We start from the raw sequence: 23,196 nt of genomic DNA, 5'->3' as shown, positions 1-23,196 counted from the left end.
CCGTACCCGGGGAATTTCGGACACGTGCTGGCAGGGAAATTCGCCGTCCGGACCGGTACGGTTGGGCCGACTGATACCATGATTCCGCACCCTGTTAATGCTGACGCCTCGCTCGCTTCTAGCCGCACGGCAGTGTAATTCTAACGGTGGGGAGAATGAAGTGAAATCGTATTAATGCTGAACCCAGGTGATGCCTGCTGCTCGCTGACACCGCTAGGGGGGCGCGGCTATAAGACCCGATGCAACCGTTGCTCTGGGCGACTTCTCCTGTGACATGTTACATTGACTAGTAGACTCGCTAACGGTACGTACCGCATAGAATATTACGCTTGCTTTCATTGAACTATATTATGGATTGACCTATGTGATGCCAAACCTTATTTCTATTGCATCCCTGTATTTGCAGAATGATGTCAAAGGTCTTAATGGAATTAAACCAACATATGGACTAAAGTTGTGGTCTTGAATGATTTCCACAACATCATGCGAGCACGATGAGGCCGTGCATTGTCATCTTGGAAGACAAAGTTTCCTCGAAAGGCTGCACGAGCCAATTGGAAGCAATGTTTCTTGCACTTGAACGGTTCAGGTTTACATTCAGAACAACCAGGTCAGTTTTGCCCCCTGCATGAAAAGCAGCCAAAACGGTCACCCCACCACCTCCAGCTTGGACTCTTGGCACTATACAATCTTTGTTGTAGGCTTCAGGCACTTGTCTGCGCACTCGGACGCGGCCATCTTGACGATAGACCAGAAATCTAGACTCGTCACTGAAGATCACGTGATTCCAGTGTCCTGGCTGCCATTGATGGTGCTCTCTGGCCCACTGCAATCGGCGCTGGCGGTGTTGTCTGGTCAGGCGTGTCTTTCTCAGGGGGCGCCTGGCATGATAGCCTGCTTGAACCAGTCGTTGGTTGACTAGCCTTCTGGATACAGGCACATTTGTCAGTTGCTGCCACTCAGCCCTAAGCCGATTAGCTGACTTGGTACGGCCATTGCGGACTAACCGGTGCAGCTGGCGATCATCCCTCCTTGTGGTTCTGCGGGGACATCCTGGCCTCGGTATTGGAGTAGGGACACCCCTCTGAGCATTTCGTTTCAGGATCTTTGACACCTGACCTTGAGTGATGCCATACTGCCGAGCAATAGCACGCTGTTTCATGCCGTAATTTCGTAAAGCCACCACTCCATGACAAACAGCATTGTCTAGTTGACGGACCATCTCCAGAGGAAGCGGCAGTAACTTTTGGAGACGTGCAGCAGTTGTTTTCCACTAATACAGAACGCAACAACCCTTGTATACCCGACTGTGAAGCCAATCATCAAATGCACCTGTCCATACATTTTGCCACGCCACCTGTGATATAATCCTGTTGTTGACTTCTTGCTGCGACAGACAATCAGTGACATGGTTCTTTTAACAAATAAATCACCAAAGTGTAAAAGAAACTCACCAGATTGATATACTGAGTTAAGAAAGTAAACCCGTCAAGAAAAAAAAAAAAATTCCATATTAAATGCCAAGTCTGTATGTATGTAATATATATATATATATATATATATATATATATATATATATATATATATATATATATATATATATATATATATAATTATAATTATAAAATTGAAATCTTGCGTGTTTGTATGTAACATTCGATCGGTCCGGGGGCGTGGCTTACCCCTTTGAGAGAGTAGTAATATCCACCATTTTATTAACTCGCATAGCTTTGAGGACTGTTTTGTAGGCCCGTGGTGTCTTGCTCTCTCTCTCAGTTTTATTTCAAATCAAATTCGATATATTATTTCATTTTTCACAGTCGCTAACATAGTTTTAGACTCGGTTGAAAAAAAACGGGAAGAAAATCCGATGAAAGTTTCCGTTTATAGAACGAAATGAATTCTGAAAGGCTTGTATCTTCAAGGCCATTGAGTCTCTTTCACGCCTTTATCTTCAATGTAAGTCGCCATCTGATTTCATTTTTATCGATGGTTTTAGACTCGGTAAAAGAAATAATTGAGAACATTCACGCACACACGGGAAATTGCAGAGATATATTTTAAAAATCGCGCCACGTTGATATACGAAAATACACCGCCTAAAATAACAGGCATACAGAATATATCTTCGTCATTTCATTCAACATTATTACCCGGAAGCAAAATATGTTTCAGGAAATTACCGAGAGATATTTCTTCGATTTTTTTTATTATTTATATGCGCATACACTTTAAATAGGTTTATTTGAAATCTTTAATTTTCACAATGTAATTTATTTGTCATTTGATGATCGGCAAAACGATAGCACAAACACAATACTATTTGCAGGAAGAATGTCGTATCAACCCTCCGACGGCGCTACGGACGCGGACAACGAATCACACCTCACGTCTATGGACGCGAATAGCAACATCCGCACGAATCAGTCATCAATGATTTTCATTGACGCGCCTGGAGGCACAGGGAAGATGTTTCTTATTAACCTGATTCTCTCTAAAGTGAGGAGAGCGAGTGGAGAAGTTGCCCCCCTGCGGTGGCCTCATCTGGCATAGCTGCTACCCTCATGCCTGGTGGAAGAACAGCACACTCAAGGTTCCAAATCCCTCTGACACCGAGGGAAGATGGCGTATGCAACATCGACAAAAATTCCACTATCGCAGACCTCTTTCGAAGTACAAAACTCATCGTGTGGGATGAGTGTCCTCTGATCAGGAGAGAGAGTTTCGAGGCTGTGGATCGCACGTTGCGTGATGTATGTGACAAAGACGAGCCTTTTTGGAGGGATCTTGACGATATGCTGTGGTGATTTCCGTCAACGTGATCGGAGATAAGGGCCGAAATCACGTGTCACAGGTAAGTGATTTAGAACGCTGGAGAGGTGAGCCTTATGGCTTGCTGGCCCAAATAATCTCCCTGATGATGTCCAGCGTTCGCTTTAGTTCTATTCTCATATCTATTCAAACTGACATTGACCCAACGGGTCATGGGTAGTCTAGGGGTAGCATCATCATCATCATTGGCTGAGGGTAGCATCATTGGCTGAGGCGTAGCATCATTGGCTGAGGGGTGGCATCATTGGATGCGGGGTGGCATCATTGGATGCGGGGGTGGCATCATTGGATGCGGGGTGGCATCATTGGATGCGGGGGTGGCATCATTGGATGCGGGGGTGGCATCATTGGCTGAGGGGCGACATCATTGGCTGAGGGGCGACATCATTGGATGCGGGGCAGGCATCATTGGATGCGGGGCGGCATCATTGGATGCGGGGTGGCATCATTGGATGCGGGGTGGCATCATTGGCTGAGGGGTAGCATCATTGGCTGAGGGGTAACATCATTGGCTGAGGGGTAGCATCATTGGCTGAGGGGTCACATCATTGGCTGAGGGGTAGCATCATTGGCTGAGGGGTAGCATCATTGGCTGAGGGGTGGCATCATTGGCTGAGGTGTAGCATCATTGGCTGAGGGGTCACATCATTGGCTGAGGGGTGGCATCATTGGCTGAGGGGTCACATCATTGGCTGCGGGGTGGCATCATTGGCTTAGGGGTCACATCATTGGCTGCGGGGTGGCATCATTGGCTGAGGGGTCACATCATTGGCTGCGGGGTGGCATCATTGGCTGAGGGGTGGCATCATTGGCTGAGGGGTGGCATCATTGGCTGAAGTGTAGCATCATTGGCTGAGGGGTCACATCATTGGCTGAGGGGTAGCATCATTGGCTGAGGGGTCACATCATTGGCTGAGGGGGTGGCATCATCGGCTGAGGGGTCTTCTCCTCACTGCTCATTACTAAAAACTGCTCTTCTATGTGAGGATTGATAAATAAAAGCAATTAGAACCAGTAAATTTAGTTTTATATGGCATTTTGCCTCTCTATTAGAAAGTGTGAGAAAATTATATATCTTCACCAGAGGTTGACCTTTGACCCCCCACTGTAACCATGGTAACCCCTTAATTATATATAATAACATTGACCCAACGGGTCATGGGTCGTCTAGTATATATATATATATATATATATATATATATATATATATATATATATATATATATATATATATATATATATATATATATATATAGATATATATATATATATATATAGATATATATATAGATATATAAATATATATATAGATATAGATATATATTGTTGCGAATATGGAATTTGGCCTCCATATCCGCTTGTAAATATTCCCCTATTTTCTCCAATACTCCCCAACTTTCCCCAATCCCCCATTCCCTAGTCCCATTGCATGTAAATAACAATCAGTAGAGCCGACCTTCCCCTTATTCCCCCATTAAATGTCGTGCCCAGGTCCACCGCACCACACGTAGACAACTTTCGGACATCTTCCTAGTTATTCTTAGTCTATGTCAGTTAAGGCCTCGTTTCCATTAATTATGACTCTTCGTTGCACCAGAATGTGATTATATGGCATCAGTAGTGAGTTTAGGACCTTTCCCATACCTCCTTCCATCTTCTTCCCCAACAATTACAACAACAACAGAGGAGATGGCGGCGGAGCGGGGGAGGATGCGTCCTCACACCGGCTCGATTAGCGCCATTGACCACGCGCTCCACGGGGTTACCACGAAGGGGCTCCTTGTCAGCTCCTCGTCAAGGGCGGAGCCTGGTAAACCCCCCCGCACGCACCCAATGAGAAGCAACGTGCCGATTCCACGAGGCGGAGCTAACGAGCCGAGGGCGTGTCACTCCCCGCCGGATATACGCGGCCACGCGCCGGATGTGACGGGAGATGCGCCCCCGAGCTGGAAAAAGAAGGACCTGCGAGCGCTGAGAGAGAAAGGCCCGCCTGTGAAAGAACGTCCCCTCCGAGCGCTGTGAAACCTCCCGCATCTCTGGACCGGACCGGGTCGATTCTAACCTTTGAGCACAGGTGCACCTGGAGCCATCGCTACCCCGCCTGTCCTTTCCATCAACCCCCATGTGAGTCAGCCGTTGTCCCGTTTGCCTGTCGTCTGTTGGGGAATAATATAAGATTGTGTCTAAGTGCTTGTCTTTCTATGTTGTACCTCTAGCCCCTGTAATCTAACCTTTTCCGTAACGAATATAATCTCCTCCGGAGGTCTTGAGAACCGTATCCCTGGTGTCGTCATTTTATAACCCAGCCGGGTGTCTTCTTTTTCTTATTGAGCCAGCGTGGCGCGGCTTCGTCAACGTCGAGTATAATCGGTAACTTGTGCAGACGTGGTCATACCAAAACCGCTCGGTAAACTAACATCTAAGCCACGTCTGTAACAATTGGTGTCAGGAGTGGGATTCGAACCTGGGACTAAATTTATTTAGCCCAAATTTTGGAACACCAATTGTACTATTAGAGTAACAATTGGTGTCGAGGAGTGAGATTCGGACCCGGGACTAAATTAGTTAGGCCCAAATTTTGGGAGGGAAAATCGAGCCGGAGCGCGTACGGCGCTCGACCAAATCGATCCGGAGCGCGGTCCCGCGGTTACTGCGCTCGACGAAATTATAACGGCGAAATTTCGAATTTGTGTTACGAAACTCGAATTTTGAAAGTCGCGCCATGGCGGATCAAGACGGCTGGGGTCCGGTAGGGGAGAGTGAAGCAGGGTCGGTCCAGGACCAAATTGAGGGACATGAGGGACATGAGGAGAGCGAAACAGCGGGGGTAGCAGACGCGCGAAATGGCGCCTCGCACATAGCTACGGCGGCCGCACCCGCTGCACAAGTGGGAGGGATGGCCCAGATGCAGGTCCTCATGGAGCAATTTATGGCGCAAATGCAGGCGTCCCTCAAACTGCAGAGTAACCAATTGGGGGTAATGGGGAACCGGATGGATGCTCAGGGTGAGCGATTGGAGGACCAAATGGGGGTAATGGGGAACCGGATGGATGCTCAGAGTGAGCAAATGAGGGTTGATAGTGGGCGATTAGAGGGCCAAATGGGGGTATTGAGGGACGAAGCGAGGGGTACCAGTGAGGGGTTAGACAATAATTTTGAGGAGTTAGACAAGAAATTTGGGAAGTTAGACAATAATTTTGAGGGGTTAGACAACGGGATAAAAGAAGTGAAAAATGGGTTAATGGGGGTAGAAAATAGAATGGCTGCCCAGGAGAATCAGATAGAGGGAGTGAAAAATGGGTTAGAGGGGTTAGAAAACAGTATGGAAGGCAAATTGAGGGACATGAGGGACCAAGCGGAAAGGGAAGTTAAACAAATGGAGCAGCAGATAGAGGGGGTCAGAATGGGGGTAGAAACCAAACTGGATGCTCACAGGGAGGAAATGGAGCAGATGAGGGTGGCATCTGGGCAGGAGATGCAAGTGATGGGAGAGGAGATCAGAAGAGGAGTGAGTGAGGAGGTCGGAGGAGCTGCGCGAGGAGGTGAGGCACTGTGAGGAGCACATGGAAAAGGAGGTGAGAAAGGGGACTGTAAAGTTACAAGGGGGCATAGAGGACCTGACGCAGGAGGTGGAACAGCTGACGGAGGGACAAAAAGGACTAACGGAGCAGGTTCAAAGGAACACTGCAGTATTAGGAGGTTTAAAAGCGACACAAAACGACATAAAAAACGACTTAATAGCGACAAAGAGGGAATGTCAGATAGTACGTGAGGGACTGACAACGAGGTTGGACGAGGTGATAGAGGTAATGGAGACGAAGGACCGGCAGGTGAGGACGCACATGGAAACGGTCAAGGTAGCCTTGGAGGACGAGCTTGAGGAGACGTACCGGGGAATAAAAGAGGTGAGGCACAAATTAGAAGAAGTGGAAGAAGGGGTGAGCGAAATTAAGAAGCGACGGAGAGGGGATAACAAAGAGATATAAAAGAGGAGATAAAAGAATTGGTCCAAAGTCTGTGTTTGGATCGTGATGTGCTCGTTAACCGGATGAGGGATTCGCAGGTGATGGAGGAGAAGCGAAGAGGAAGAGGACCCGGTGTAAGTGGTGACCAATATGGTCGTGCGTATGATGCGCCAGGTGATTTAAGAGGCTTGGGGGTCGAGATAGACCCGGGTGTTCGTGAGAGGCCGTTGGTGAAGTGTGCGACAGGTCTGGTGTGCGAAAATGGAGGTGTGCAAGAAAGTCCGACTCTGGGGTGTGTGAGGAAAAAGTGCGTGCCAAGGAGTGAGTGTGCTGGCGAGAGTGAGTCGGTCGTAGCGCGTGTGCGAGGGAGCACGTGGAAGCGCGGGGTGGTGAGTGTTACAGAGGGTGTGACGGGAGAGTGTGCGCAAGAGTGTGCGCGAGAAAGGTGTGTGACGGACAGGTGCATGAGGAAAGAGTGCGCTGTCAGAAGTAAGGAAGAGTGTCCACCTGTGGTGAGTGTTACAGAGGGTGTAACGGGAGAGTGTGCGCGAGAAAGGTGTGTGACGGACAGGTGCATGGGGAAAGAGTGTGCTGTCAAGAGTAAGGGTGAGTGCGTTGTCACGAGTGGAGGTGAAAGTAGTGAGAGTGACATGGAGCGTGAGTTAGTTGTGACAGGTGAGCGAGGATGTACACCTGGGATGGAAGGATGCACACCTGGAATGGTAGAGCGTGAGTGGGAATGCACGCTGGAGTTGGTGGTGAGGCACGTGGTTGGGTGTGCGAATGAGAGCACACCTGTGATTGTCACAGAGGAGGTGACCGAGGAGGGGGCGCGAAGAGGTGTATTGGTGAGGTGTGCGAGCGACGAATGTGTGCCAAAGTGTTCGGTGGTCAGGTGTGTGACCAAGGCTGTGAGTGGAATGGGTGTACCTGGGTGTGTAAGGAAAGGTACGAGGAGCATGGGCACGGCTGGATGTGTGAGCAAGGAACGGGCTGCGGGATGTAAGCATGCAGGTGAAGCATCGACGTTAGACGGGGTAGAGTTTAGAACGACTTATAGCCGAATCAGGCCCTCGGTGCGTGCCGGGCTTCGCGTGCCGCGAGAACCAGCGGGGATCCGAACCACGGCGGTTTCAAAAGAACCGCCGTGCGCGATCCACGCTGGGCCTCGCGTGGAACGGCCGCGTCCGGGCTCCACTAGGCGGAGCGGGCAGCTCGATAGGAAGGGTCGTCATGGCGACCACTTTCTATTGAGACGTGCCGGCAGGTCGAGATCGGGACATTGGATGGCTCCACGCCGAAGTGGTGCGTGGGATCTCGGCCTGGGTAAGCCCCCGTCCCTGCCCCGAATGCGGGACGCATCCAGCCGCTGGCACAAAACAACCAGCATCCATTGCTTGGCTTTACGAAGCCGGGCTTTGGACAGGGATTGGCGCACCGAGAGGTATTAGTGAGTCGACTGGGTGATGAGGATAGTGTTTTGGACCCAAAATTAGAGAAAAACAAAATTTGGTGATTGGCAAAGGATTGGCAGTAATGATTGGCAGATGATGGGTAGTGATTGGCAAATTTTTGATTTGTTGAAATTTGATGTGCAAAATTGGTAGTGAGAGACCCCCGATGTGGTGGGATGGCATCCCTGCCACCCTTCCCATGAGGGGGGCAAAGGAGCAATAGTTTATGGGGTGTATGGCAGTGAAAACTAGCCCGGGTGGGTTAGGTTATATTGATAGGGATCTAGAGAAGATGACCTTAGGTGACGTTAAGTTTAGTTAGTGACTGATACCTGTAGTAGGGACGCAGGTAGATTAGTGTGGATGATAATGACGTGGGAGCGCAATAGTTTAAAGGGACGACTGGGAAGCGCAAGTTTCAGAAGGGAGTAGTTAGCTGAGATGATGCCGTGTTTGTGAGAATGGAACAGGTGTGATTGCACAGGTGTGCAATTGGACAGGTGTGTGGAGCAGTGTATGAGTAGTGAGTGTGTGGATCAGCGCGAATGCGCTTGGGGAGAGAAGGGTGCAGGTGGCACCAAGTGTGAGAGCACAGGTGTGCAAGTACAGGTGTGTGGAGAGAGTTGGAGTAAGTGGTACGGAGTGGTGTGCATGGTGCGAAGGTGTGGATGGGGGAAGAGTGGACCCCTTTCACGAATACCCGGGGCGGGTAGTGTAAGTGTTAGGTAGAGGGTATAGGTAAGTTGTGGTTGGATATTGGCATTTGTGGTGCGGTTGCAGAATGGTGTTGTGGATGGGTGCATTAGTGTTGTGGAAATGGCTGGGCGTGTAGCCTGTTAGTGTGTGTAGTTGGTTGGGCACTCCACCACTGTGAGGATGTCGGCCAGGTGAGGCCGCAGGTGGGCTCTGGGAGCCGGTAGTTGTGAGTGGGTGCCTGAGGATCCCGGGTGTGGATCGGGTAGCCCAGTGCCAGAGAGGGCACCGAGTGGGGAGAGCGCCAGAGGGCCTGCCCCAGTTAGTTAGGTTAGGGTGAGGAGCTAGGTAAGCTCGGGTGGCAACTGCAGTGGTGGAGGTGTGCAGGTGGGTAGACCCGCTGGGAGAGGTACACGCCACAGCCCGGAAATTGTGCGAGGGCACCGGGAGATGAATCGGGGGAGTGAGACCCCAAATTGAAAAGCACCACAGTTTGGCCAATGGGAATTGGTTTTTAGAACCCATAGTGTAAGAGGGCCAATGGTTTGGCCGGAGAAAGACCCCGGGTAGTGTAAAGTTGTTAAAGTCATTTAGGAGATAGTTAGGATTGATGAACCTGTCGCACCATACGCAGCCACTTGCCTGTGGTGATGATGATGACTCCACACCTGTGTTTTCTTTGTTTTGTAGCAGGAAATGAGATTGCTGTGGATTTGTGAGACGCATCACGACGTGGATGAGACATTGGGGTGATTCCATCTCTCCCTCCCTAGGAGGGACTGATGATGAATTGGTAATGGCAAATTTTGATGTTGAGTTGAAAATGGCAAATTTTGATGAGAGTTGAAAATGGCAAATTTGATTGGTTAGGAGGGAGAGAAGACGAATTTGGTTTATGGGAGGAACGGGGAAGACAGTAGGGATGTTTGTTGATTTGTAAAGTAGATGTTTATGGGTAGTGTTGTGTTTTGTGGATACAGTAAGGGGTAAGGGAGGGGCCATGTAGGTTACCTGGTGGGGGGGGGGGGGGGGGGCGTACGATAGGAACGTACCTGTCTCACCTGGTTCCCATGTGCCCCCAGTGTGCATCACCTTACATTGCGTGCACTTTTGCGCCCTTACCACCTTACTCACTTGTCTGCTTCTTTTGTCTCCCACCTCCGAGGATCTGGCTTTGGGGTAGAGAGAGAGGAGAGAGAGGTGCTGGCTGCGCAGTTGTGGGCCTGCACTTTCGCTGTTTGCTGCCGGGATCGATACACCATATGGACCGCAATGTTTGTGGCCACCCACAATGGACCGCAGTTCGTTTGCGGCCAAGCACCACCCGGGGATGGACCTATGGGTCAACGTGGCACCTATGCCATAAAGGTGAACCACTGTTAATTAACACCACTGAAGGCCACACGAAGAGCAAGAGACACCTGCAGGGTTAGGGGTTGTCGAATTTATTTTTATTCCAATGAACAATGGTGACTGCACCGATTGGTGGTGGGGTGGTGCTTTTGATGCTCGGGAAGGGTGCTCTGCACGTTATTAAAGGCCGTCGGCCACAGAGCACTCGTGGGTTGGTGTATCGATGCTGGCAAGCGCGCTCTCTCTATGCATAACATCTGCATGTGTTCCTCCAAAAACAGGTCCTGGATCGTAGTGTAGATATCAGCGTAATCTTGTAAATAATGCTCCCTACCGGCTGTATGTTTAGTTTGCGAATTCTTTCCGGATTCGGTTATCCTGTGGGTGTGTTTCTGTGAGGAGAAGGGTGCAACGTCGCAGGGGGACATATTTACTCATTCGTGAATATCTGTAAAACTGTCGCACTCAGGGTAGAGTTAATAGTAGAGGGAACTACATTGCGTGCCACACTAAAGTAGGTAAAAATTTATCGGGTCGGGACGCCCCGAGGGTAGAGAAGGGTGCAATGTTGCGAATATGGAATTTGGCCTCCATATCCGCTTGTAAATATTCCCCTATTTTCTCCAATACTCCCCAACTTTCCCCAATCCCCCATTCCCTAGTCCCATTGCATGTAAATAACAATCAGTAGAGCCGACCTTCCCCTTATTCCCCCATTAAATGTCGTGCCCAGGTCCACCGCACCACACGTAGACAACTTTCGGACATCTTCCTAGTTATTCTTAGTCTATGTCAGTTAAGGCCTCGTTTCCATTAATTATGACTCTTCGTTGCACCAGAATGTGATTATATGGCATCAGTAGTGAGTTTAGGACCTTTCCCATACCTCCTTCCATCTTCTTCCCCAACAATTACAACAACAACAGAGGAGATGGCGGCGGAGCGGGGGAGGATGCGTCCTCACACCGGCTCGATTAGCGCCATTGACCACGCGCTCCACGGGGTTACCACGAAGGGGCTCCTTGTCAGCTCCTCGTCAAGGGCGGAGCCTGGTAAACCCCCCCGCACGCACCCAATGAGAAGCAACGTGCCGATTCCACGAGGCGGAGCTAACGAGCCGAGGGCGTGTCACTCCCCGCCGGATATACGCGGCCACGTGCCGGATGTGACGGGAGATGCGCCCCGAGCTGGAAAAAGAAGGACCTGCGAGCGCTGAGAGAGAAAGGCCCGCCTGTGAAAGAACGTCCCCTCCGAGCGCTGTGAAACCTCCCGCATCTCTGGACCGGACCGGGTCGATTCTAACCTTTGAGCACAGGTGCACCTGGAGCCATCGCTACCCGCCTGTCCTTTCCATCAACCCCCGTGTGAGTCAGCCGTTGTCCCGTTTGCCTGTCGTCTGTTGGGGAATAATATAAGATTGTGTCTAAGTGCTTGTCTTTCTATGTTGTACCTCTAGCCCCTGTAATCTAACCTTTTCCGTAACGAATATAATCTCCTCCGGAGGTCTTGAGAACCGTATCCCTGGTGTCGTCATTTTATAACCCAGCCGGGTGTCTTCTTTTTCTTATTGAGCCAGCGTGGCACGGCTTCGTCAACGTCGAGTATAATCGGTAACTTGTGCAGACGTGGTCATACCAAAACCGCTCGGTAAACTAACATCTAAGCCACGTCTGTAACAATATATAGATATATATATATAGATATATATATATAGATATATATATATAGATATATATATATAGATATATATATATAGATATATATATATAGATATATATATATAGATATATATATATATATATATATATATATATATATATATATATAGATATATATATAGATATATATATAGATATATATATATATATATATATATATAGATATATATATAGATATATATATAGATATATATATATATATATATATATATATATATATATTATATACATACATACATACAGTGGAACTTTGACTTACGAGTGCACCAACTTACGAGTTTTCCGAGATACGAGCCGTCGCTCGGGCGGTTTATTGCTTTGAGATGCGAGCCGAGATCTGAGTTACGAGCTTACGCCACCCGCCAGCAAGTGGGTTCCGGTCACATGGTTATCTTGCCGTGCAAGTATCTCTGCCGTATATCGCTGCTGCTTTGTTTTCGCATTTTGGTTATTTTGAGTTTACGCCACCCGCCACCAGGTGGGTTCCGGTCACGTGGTTATCTTGCCGTGCAAGTATCTCTGCCGTATATCGCTGCTGTTTTGTTTTCGCATGTTGGTTATTTTGAGTTTACGCCACCCGCCACCAAGTGGGTTCCAGTCACGTGGTTATCTTGCCGTGCAAGTATCTCTGCCGTATATCGCTGCTGCTTTGTTTTCGCATGTTGGTTATTTTGGAGCTTACGCTACCCGCCACCAGGTGGGTTCCGGTCACGTGGTTATCTTGCCGTGCAAGTATCTCTGCCGTATATCGCTGCTGCTTTGTTTTCGCATTTTGGTTATTTTGAGTTTACGCCACCCGCCACCAGGTGGGTTCCGGTCACGTGGTTATCTTGCCGTGCAAGTATCTCTGCCGTATATCGCTGCTGCTTTGTTTTCGCATGTTGGTTATTTTGGAGCTTACGCTACCCGCCACCAGGTGGGTTCCGGTCACGTGGTTATCTTGCCGTGCAAGTATCTCTGCCGTATATCGCTGCTGCTTTGTTTTCGCATTTTGGTTATTTTGAGTTTACGCCACCCGCCACCAGGTGGGTTCCGGTCACGTGGTTATCTTGCCGTGCAAGTATCTCTGCCGTATATCGCTGCTGCTTTGTTTTCGCATGTTGGTTATTTTGGAGCTTACGCTACCCGCCACCAGGTGGGTTCTGGTCACGTGGTTATCTTGCCGTGCAAGTATCTCTGCCGTATATCGCTGCTGCTTTGTTTCCGCATTTTGGTTATTTTGGAAAATTTCTTAGTTTTAACCATGGGTCCTAAGAAATTGAGTGCCAAGGGCAGTACTGAGAAGAAGAAGAGGATGATGTGCTTGGATATAAAACACGCAATCGTCGAAAAACATGAGCGAGGTGTGCGTGTTGTCGACTTGGTGAGGCGGATGTGAAGGCAGCTGAAGATTTTATTATAACTTTTGCCGAACTGATAGAAGCCGAACGATACATCCCCCAGCAAATCTTCAACTGTGACGAGACAGGGCTCTTCTGGAAAAAGATGCCGAGGAGGACGTATATAACGGCAGAGGAGAAGAGCATGCCAGGCCACAACTTGTTCAGAGTGCCGGCGATAGCTCGCCTTCTCTTTGTGGAAAACACGGTGAGATCCTTAACATCCAACAACTAATGGGACGCAAACGGGGCGCCCAGTTTAGCGGTACACACATTGATGAATCACCCTGCCTGTGATTCACCCATGACAGGTTATAGCTGGGTCAGGATTCAAACCCAGGCTGGACAGTTTAGAGTCAAGTGTGCGTACCTCCAGTCCAGGCCATCCTGCCAACTTGTATGCTGCATACAGGTGAAATATAAAGCGCGAGATATTTTTATATATACTGTATATTTAAAAAAAAATTGGTGTGGTTTTTGGCGGGCTGGAACGGATTAATAGCATTTCAATGCATTTTAATGGGGAAATTTAATTTGAGAAACGAGCAAATTGAGTTACGAGCTCGGTCACAGAACGAATTAAACTCGTAAGTCAAGGTTCCACTGTATATATATATATATATATATATATATATATATATATATATATATATATATATATATATATATATATATATATATATATATATATACATACAGTATATACGTATATATATATATATATATATATATATATATATATATATATATATATATATATATATATATATACATGTATATATATATATAGAGAGAGAGATATATATATATATATATATATATATATATATATATATATATATATATATATATATATATATATATATATATATATATATATATATATATATATATATATATATATATTGTTGCGGATTTGAGAATCCTGCACGTTGTAATTGTTGTAAATATCACCCTCTGTCAATTGTAACTAGAACGGGCACTCGGTAGAGCGCATACCTTCGCCGCAGCTACTGTTCTGTACTTGGCATGGGAGTGTAGGGAACAGAACAACAAAAATACGATTTTGACCTTTTCGTGACCTTGACCTTGACCTTTGACCCGATTGCTCCCAAAATCTAATCAAATGTGTCCCGTATAATAACCAATCATCCCACCAAATTTCATGCAATTCGGTTGAATACTTTTTGAGTTATGCGAATAACATACACACACACACACAGACATACAAATAAATACACAGCGATCAAAACATAACCTTCCGCTTTTGCGAAGGTAATGATTCTTGTAAATACCTCCATCAATTTGTGTAAAGGTCAAAGGTCGTCCCCTTAGTTAGTCCATCGCATGCACGTAGAAAATCATATACCCTTCTAAATAGTTATTTCTTTATTATGTGTTCCAGTTTAAGGCTCTGTTGCCCATTAGTTGACTCTGCATTGCATGAGATGGAATAAGATAGTTCCCTTTTCAAGTTTCCCCCAAATCATCTGTTCAAAGTGCCAGTAACATTGGGCGGTTTTCTGCGGCGTTCGCCACCGTTGCATTGGGCGGTTTTCTGCGGCGTTCGCCACCGTTGCATTGGGCGGTTTTCTGCGGCGTTCGCCACCGTTGCATTGGGCGGTTTTCTGCGGCGTTCGCCACCGTTGCATTGGGCTGTTTTCTTCACTCCAAACTCCATTACGCACGCGGTCAACTCGGGGGAGAAGGGCGTGGCCGGCCCATCGTCTTCAGGAGGTGGAGCCAGGAAGCCCTTGCGCCCAACCAGGACTCGGTGGGCACGGCTTGGTAAGGTGTGGCCATGGCTTGGTAGGGCGTGGCTATATAACCCGTGGGGGGGAAGCCCCCATGAGCAGATGACCGAGGGAGCCCGAGGCATTCAGCGACAACCAGCCCCTGCCGCGTGCAACGAAAATACGTGTGCTTGCCGCCGCCTTGCTCGCTTCCAGCCTGGAGAGGACCTGCTTGCTGTGCCGCCCTGCCAAACCTTCCAGCCTTGTGGTCCCACCTTCCTCTCCCTCCAGCCAATCCAATCTGCAATTCCCTATTCGTGTGAGTGAGTTCGTTCTGTCCGTATTGTCCTGGGTATAAGTTAAGCCTCTATAGATAAGCTAGAAATTGCTCTGTGTCCTTCTGCTCCCTCCATTTTCTTTATATTACTTTGATTGCTTTTCTTCCTTTAGTCTTGTGTAAATAATAATAAATCCTGTTATTTCCTACCTTCGTCTTCTTCATGCTCGTCCGATCGTCTTTGTGATTTCCCCATTGAGTACCTGTGGCACGATTTGGCCAACGTTTAGGATCGGGTTTAGTTTTTGTTAATGGCTCGAGCCGCGGGCTGCTAAAAACCGCTCGGCAAAATAACATCTCGTCCGTGGCCTCGAGCGAGGTTGCCCACCTGCCTCGTGGAGGGAGCGGGGTAGCTTCAGGAGCGGAGACGGCCAGTGCAAATAGAAGGGGGATTAACCCCCACCCCCCCCCCCCCCCCCACTAAGGGGAGTGCCGTACACCGTTTCCGTAACAATATATATAAATCGGGATTTAAATTTAATTCAAAAATTGAACCAGACGTCTATTCTCTATTACACATTAAAACCGACAGAGGTAGTTATTTATCACAGCATCTGTAGAATTTTCACACTTTTCCTCAACTCCGTTTCGCTGTTATTTGGTGGAGCAAAAAGTCAACTGAGCTTTATAGATATTTAGATAAATGCGAGTTGGCTGTGTGTGTGTCCACGTTTTATTCAGAGATGGCTGAACGGATCTTCATCAAACTTTCAGAGGTTCATCAGTGAGTGCCTGGGAGGCAAAAGGCAAAAATGGAAAAAAATCGCTCGATTAGGCAAAAAAAAAAAAACATTAAAAAAAAATGTTCTTTTTTTGGAGTTAAAAAAAAATAAAAAATCGCTCGATACTGTGGAAGCCTTTTTAAATGGATGACAATTATATACAAGTACACATTCACGTAAATAAATACAAAACAATTACCAGACATTTGAATACAAATAAATCAATTCCGGAAGTGTACAAATTTGGTAGCATGGCTTCTTCTTCCTGATCGGCATCACACTTAACTCAGAAACGTGCGCCACGTGAGGATTTCTGCAGTCTCCAATTTCAGGATGATGGATTAACACCCACGTCTGGTATGTGATGTATCTATCTATAATTCCAGTAATCTCTGTGTGTTTGTTTGTTTGTACGTTTGTTTGTTTGTACGTTTGTTTGTTTGTACGTTTGTTTGTCTGTGACCGCTGTTTCTCGACAACCACGGGTCCGATATACTTTAAACTTGCCAGGTATATTGCTGGGGACCCGAGGATGTGCCTTTTCAAGGTTTCATATTAATCGGACAATTACTTACCGAGCTATGTCCAAAAAACGATTCAACCAATCAGAGAGCAGCGAGCTATCGCGTGTGCCGAACGTGGCGAACACACTCTGCCTCGGATGGCACATTTGAGAGCGTATTCATTTATTTCCCGTCGGCAAACTATGTTGGCGCTATGTTGGCGTTAAACGATGTTTTAAAACTAATTAAAACCCCGGGGGGATTGTCACTGTACTCGCAAGCCGTTCGCCGTTCGCTTTGGCGTTGCGAATGGACCAAAACATTTCATGAACCAAACCATTTCATGTAAAGCGTTCGCCGTTCGCTTTGGCGTTGCGAATGAACCAAAACATTTCATGGACCAAACCATTTCATGTAAATAGAGGGGGGGATATAATTTTAGATATAGATATAGTACGGGCATGCCCTAGTTTTTTAAATTCAACATAGAATGTCAAGAAGTAACCTTTTTGTTCTGTGATTTATTTTGATATTTTTACCTCTGCCACTAAAGGTAGGTGGAGGTCGTTTCTGATTGTCTGTGAGCAGGATATCTCAAAACATTGTGGATGGATTCTGACGAAACTTGGTGGACAGGAGTAGGTGATAAATGTTGCTTCTGGGACACCTCCGTTTAACATGGGAAATCCCTATCTAATGTCATTTACCCCCCTGTCTTTTTCAAAAATCATAAACACCTCTATTTCTCCCTCTATGAACCTATAATCCTTCTCACCTTATGAACCTATAATCCTTCTCGCCTTATGAACCTATAATCCTTCTCACCTTATGAACCTATAATCCTTCTCACCTTATGAACCTATGATTTTCTTCCTTTATGAACCTATAATCCTTCTAGCCTTATGAACCTATGATCCTTCTCACTTACATGTAATTTTTACCCTATTCCCCCCACTACCCCCTTAATGTAGTTCCTTAGACCACTCTACTAATGAGCCTATAAATATATTATCTCTTTCTAACTTTTTAAAGAGTTCCATTCTCCTATAGAACTCATCCCCATCAAGTATATTTATAAAGTATACAGGTTCCTTAACCTTTTGTTGTGAAAGTATAAAGTGGTATGTTTCACGGAGGGTTCTTGTTTGACCTCCTCCTCTCCCACATACCATTTTAAAATTATAATATTTATTATCCGATTGATAACCATTAAAGTTCTCACTCCACTCTAATATATTTTTCTTCCCGCCCTCCATTACCCCACTTAACAAATGAATACGTTTATCCGTCTTGAGAACCTTCTGACCAGTGATTCTCTCAACCTCTTGAATCTGATATTTTTCACATTCGTTATGTTTTCCATTTATATACCAAGGTTGATTACACCTCCACTCTTTAGTCTGGTTGATACTTGGTTCTATCATTTATATAATAGTAAAAAAGGCGGTGGTAGCCCGTTAAAATCCCTAACCCCCTTTTTTAACTTATCACTTATATATATATATATCTTATCACTTATATATATCTTATCACTTATATATCTTATCACTTATATATCTTATCACTTATATCATATCACTTATATATCTTATCACATATATCTTATCACTTATATACTTATATAACCATAAGGGAGACTATCAATTCCATTTTCTAAAATAAACCTCTTATCATCAAAAGCCCCCAATGCTTTCTTATTCACCTCTTCTGAATATAATTGATGTTTATAACTTCTTATTCCATTAATCTTTCTAAACTCTTCTTTCTTTGTTGTTAAACAGTTATAATAATCCTTAAAGTTTATTGTTTCTTTAATGACATTTTTCTTTATACCTTTTAACTTCTTATCAGTCTTTTCAACGTTATTCACAATGTATTTATAAGCATAAGCCTTCGACCTCAATCCCACAAATTCACTCAAAACATTTCCTCCCAATTCATCCTTGAACTTTCCAATCACCTTTTTATTTTTAGAAGAGAACAACTCACTCTCTGGACTGTAATTACTTGTATCATAGATATTAATGTCCTTTTTCATGTCTGAATAAACATCATCAGTATTAATTTTCAAAATAAAACTATCAGTATCCATATACAACAATGACACATTATCCTTATACTTTGATTTTAGATTAATATAAAAGTAATCATACATTAATGACTTTGACAAGTCAAGAATTGATGTTCCAATGTAAATAGGTTTGTCCATTTCAATACTCTCTTTAACCAAATGGATCGCACAAAAGTTCTCAGTAAAGACCTCAGCTCTAGTAAAACTCGGTCTATTAATTAATTTTGATGCTTGTTCCCAAGATGTTGCTAGTCTGATATTTTGTCTTTTCCTCACATTCTCCATGGTCTTACCAAAGACCGCATTATTCATCAATTTATAAAAGTCTTTCTCAAAATCTGTTTTTGACTCTGTTCTTCTTTGTGTATTAAAATCAATGTACCCCTTTAACCAATGACTTTGATTGAACTTTAGAACCCTGTGGATCTTCTCTACTCTTAGACCTTTTGATAAATATTGTCGCAAATTTCTTTGGTGTAATACATAATTTTTCTTGTTATATAATGTAGTCAGTAATTTTTCTGTTGATTCACCTATATCAAACGATCGTTGATAATCACTCAACCATTCTTTCTTTGGACTTTCTTTCTCACAAGCAAATGGAAGATCTTTATGTTTGATATGAAGTTCTTCAGGATATTTTAAATCGACCTCAAAATAATAACCAACCTTTGAATCATCCAATTCTTTTTGTGTAGAGATACATACATCTTGTAAAACCTTTGTGTAGTCTTTTTCCTTTACCCATCTTAGTTTCCCATAAGGAAGAGCTTGAGACATTGCCCAGCCATACAAGTTGTTTGCGTCATAGTACATCAAGTAAGAACTCTCTTTCATTGAATCATAATTTGGAAGATATTTGTTATTTGCTTTTGCGTATCTGCTCGAGCATACTTGTGAAATTCCACCACTTTTTGCCTTTTCAATCATCAAAAGCATATCGACATCGGTTATCAAATCCAAAGCTTGTTTTGTCATTTTCAACATCGCGCTCCAAGCCAATCCAGGTGCTGTGTAGTAGTGAGCAGGATCCAATCCATATCCAGTGCGACAAACAGATCTAAAGGCTTCAAATACATCGGCCAATAAAAGCACATCAGTTTTGAGATACAAATCGTGATACTCGCCAAGATTCTTGATGTTATATTTTTCCCAAACATTTTGTGCGTGTACATAATCTTTATCAGATATATGACTGTTGTTTAATTTGTTATAGAAATTTTCTTTTAAAGGAAGTTGTGTTTCATTGAATCTCTCAAATGAGTCCATATAGTCATAGGGGTAAATTCCCTTTTGTGTTAGAAAATCTTTATCTGAAAAATACTCTGAAAGACATGGAAACTCTTTTAGATTTTGAACCAAGTTAGCCAATGGACTTGCCATGAATTTAAATGTATCAATAAATCTGATATGAGTAATAGGAGATGTGTGAATTGTTTTTGTGAATGAAATGTATTTCTGATCCGTGTTAGGAATTGCTGAAATGTGTCCAGATGTCATTGAAAGTTCATTAATAAATAGATGCGTATCATAATGAGCATTGTTATGAAGAAAGACAGGAATGAAAGAGGGGAGTTTATAATTAATATTACAACTTTGATGAGCCGGACCTCTATATTTACCAGTGAGATGACAATGATCTCTAACCTTTAGACCTTCACCAATTTTTTCCTCACAAATATGACAAACATTGTTTTTTCTAAATTCCCTTTTCTGTTCACTCGTCAAGGACATTGGTTTATTGGTTTCTCTCATTATCTTGGTTAATCGGACACAGTCTTTTTCTAGTCGTTTCACAAACTCCTCTGGGGTATTTGAGCCTCTATACTCCTCTAACTTGTTATATTTATCACCAACGGATGATTTGATATAATAACAAAAACCGCAAGGAGTATGTTTTTGATATTTATTTGTGTATGATTCTTTTGGATCTGGAGAAGCAGTATCTATTTTTTCTAGAATACTTTCAAAATCAGCATATATAACAAATGGATGTTTGATCTTTTTCTTTTCATCTTTGAATGTGATCTTTGAGCCTTCTTTAGGCATATTGATTACCGTTGATTTATGTTCACCACAATAATTTGAATGTTTATCTAATCTTTCTTGTGTATGGAAGAAGTTAAGACAATGCAAACAAATATATATTTTATTTGTTCTTTTACATACTTGTGGTTTTATTAATTTAGCAATATCTTTGATGTATGTATAATGTGAATTTTCCTCTGAATTAAAATATAGAACATTAATATGAGTTTGTTCACAATTGTCAGAAAGCTTTAAAACCTGAATGCTGTTTGTTTCTGTTAGACCATAAACATTAACTGATAAATTATTTATCTTTTCAAATTTAGGAATATCATTTAAAGCCATCGGAAACTTTAGATCTTTCGTATTTAATGTATTCTCATATTTTTTATAATGAGATACTCTTTCATCATGAAAATGTGGAGGATGTAAGTGTGCTAGAATAGACCAGAGAAAACATTTATTGTCTTTATTTTTGATATTGATAACTGCTTTTCTATTTTTGATAACACTGGGTAAATCAATGTAGGAAGAAGCTTTTAGAGGATCTGATTTAAGAATATGAATGTCTATGTAAATAATTTTTCCTATATTGAATCCACTTCCTACGATTGAATTGTCCACATCTTGCTCTTGTTTAATAAGTTCATCATAGACTCCTGATGTTTTAAAATCTTGATATGAAGATATAAAGTGTGGCTCAGTTCTCATGTATGGTGTATCTATAACTCCTTCGTCCTTTGTCATTTCTAATTTTACTCCCATATAAAATTTAAGTGGTTTCATTTATTTTAGTGTTTTTTCAATCAACGTTTGAACAGCAGGTTTAACTATTTTTACAGCATCAACTATAGATTCTGGTTCAGGAGGTTTGAAGTTAAAGACGCTTATTTTAATATGTTCTTTGAATGCGCCATCAGAGTTTTTAGTTGTGATAAAATTTGATAAATGTAGAATTGTTTTAAGATGTATTTCGAAGCCTTTCTTGAGGATATTTTTATTACATGCAGAACAGTGTTTTGTTTCCTTCTGAATAGGAGATAGTAGGTGAAGTAGATTAAATGTGTGTTTGTTAGTTTTAAGGTGTCTTTTGTATTGTTTATATTCTTGTTCACAAACGTCGCAATACGTTGCTTTGATCATATGTATTTATATAGTAAAATTATACTTAAAACAAAGTGCCTTTTTTAGAGGCTTTTTTAAAGATGAAACTGTGCTTAAAGTAAAACATCTTTGAGCTTTTCAACTCGTTTTATGTATATAACTTTACTTAAAGTAAAACATCTTTGAGCTTTTCAACTCGTTTTATGTATATAACTTTACTTAAAGTAAAACACCTTTGAGCTTTTCAACTCGTTTTATGTATTTAACTTTACTTAAAGTAAAGCGTCTATGTATTAGCCAGAAAGTTTAGATACTCTAGTTCATCAATTTCAATTTCACTATCTGAGTCATCAATAAAGCTACTCTCATAACTATCATTTGAACACAAACTATTAGTATCATAACTATCTTCAGATCCTAGACTCTCAGTATAATAACTCTCAGAGTATTGACTGTTAATATCACTCATTTACATACCATTAAACTTCCATCAATATCTATATATTTTCTTTCATTAGAACTAATAACCACAATATTTTTTACATTAAATGTTATTTTCAAATAATCTCTAATAATCAGAGTACGGAATGATAGTTCACCACTAATATTCATATTATTAATTTCACCCACATCTTTGGGTCTATTAAAGAATATACAAATGTTTCCTCTAGAATCGTTGATGGTCTTATCATTCATTTTCAAAGCTTCTTTATCAATGACCTTTTCAAGCTTTGAGTAAATTGTTAGTAGTAGTGGAGAAACTTTTGTCAAATTTACTTTAATAGAGTTATTAATCAACATAGCTTGTCCCGTAAATTTAATAAAAGGACACATGTTATTCTCCATTATGGGTTTAATCCAAAAATTTCCATATTTATCTTTGTTCAATTTAACATCTTTGACATATTTTTTTATATCTTCCACCGAAGTAGAGATTGATTGAAATTTGTCTTTTGTGTTTTGAAACATTGTATTTATTAGCTAATAAACTTGCGTTTAGTTTAAGTAAAGTTATATACATAAAACGAGTTGAAAAGCTCAAAGGTGTTTTACTTTAAGCACAGTTTCATCTTTAAAAAAGCCTCTAAAAAAGGCACTTTGTTTTAAGTATAATTTTACTTTATAAATATGATAAATTCTGAAGGATATTTAGAATTTCCAGACTCTCCATATGATAAATTAGAGAATTGTCCGGCTTGTGGTAGAGTGGGGCTTAATACAGAATCAGAAGCATATAAACAATGTATTTTCTGTGATTATCTTCTAATTAATGATAATAAAAAATAAAGAAAAATATATAACTC

At 43.1% G+C, this 23,196-nt stretch overlaps 1 protein-coding gene across 2 annotated transcripts in view; it reads left to right on the top strand.

Moving 5' to 3' along the window:
- Positions 1 to 23,196, top strand: part of LOC144890724 (uncharacterized) — a 90,230-nt gene that overhangs the window by 37,144 nt on the left and 29,890 nt on the right. The window contains exon 1 of one of the 2 annotated variants that reach the window (XM_078772370.1): positions 1 to 610. This exon is cut by the window's left edge and continues 651 nt beyond it. The exons of the other annotated variant lie outside the window; for it this stretch is intronic. The gene's annotated coding sequence lies outside the window, so the exon portion shown is untranslated. The remainder of the gene's footprint in view (positions 611 to 23,196) is intronic. 2 annotated transcript variants of the gene reach the window in all.

This window comes from Myxine glutinosa, chromosome 2 (genome assembly GCF_964187855.1).
Source record: "Myxine glutinosa chromosome 2, kmMyxGlut1.1, whole genome shotgun sequence".
NCBI classification, from domain to species: domain Eukaryota; kingdom Metazoa; phylum Chordata; class Myxini; order Myxiniformes; family Myxinidae; genus Myxine; species Myxine glutinosa.
Note: the sequence above shows the minus strand (reverse complement) of the source record. Positions and strands in the feature narration are given on the sequence as shown.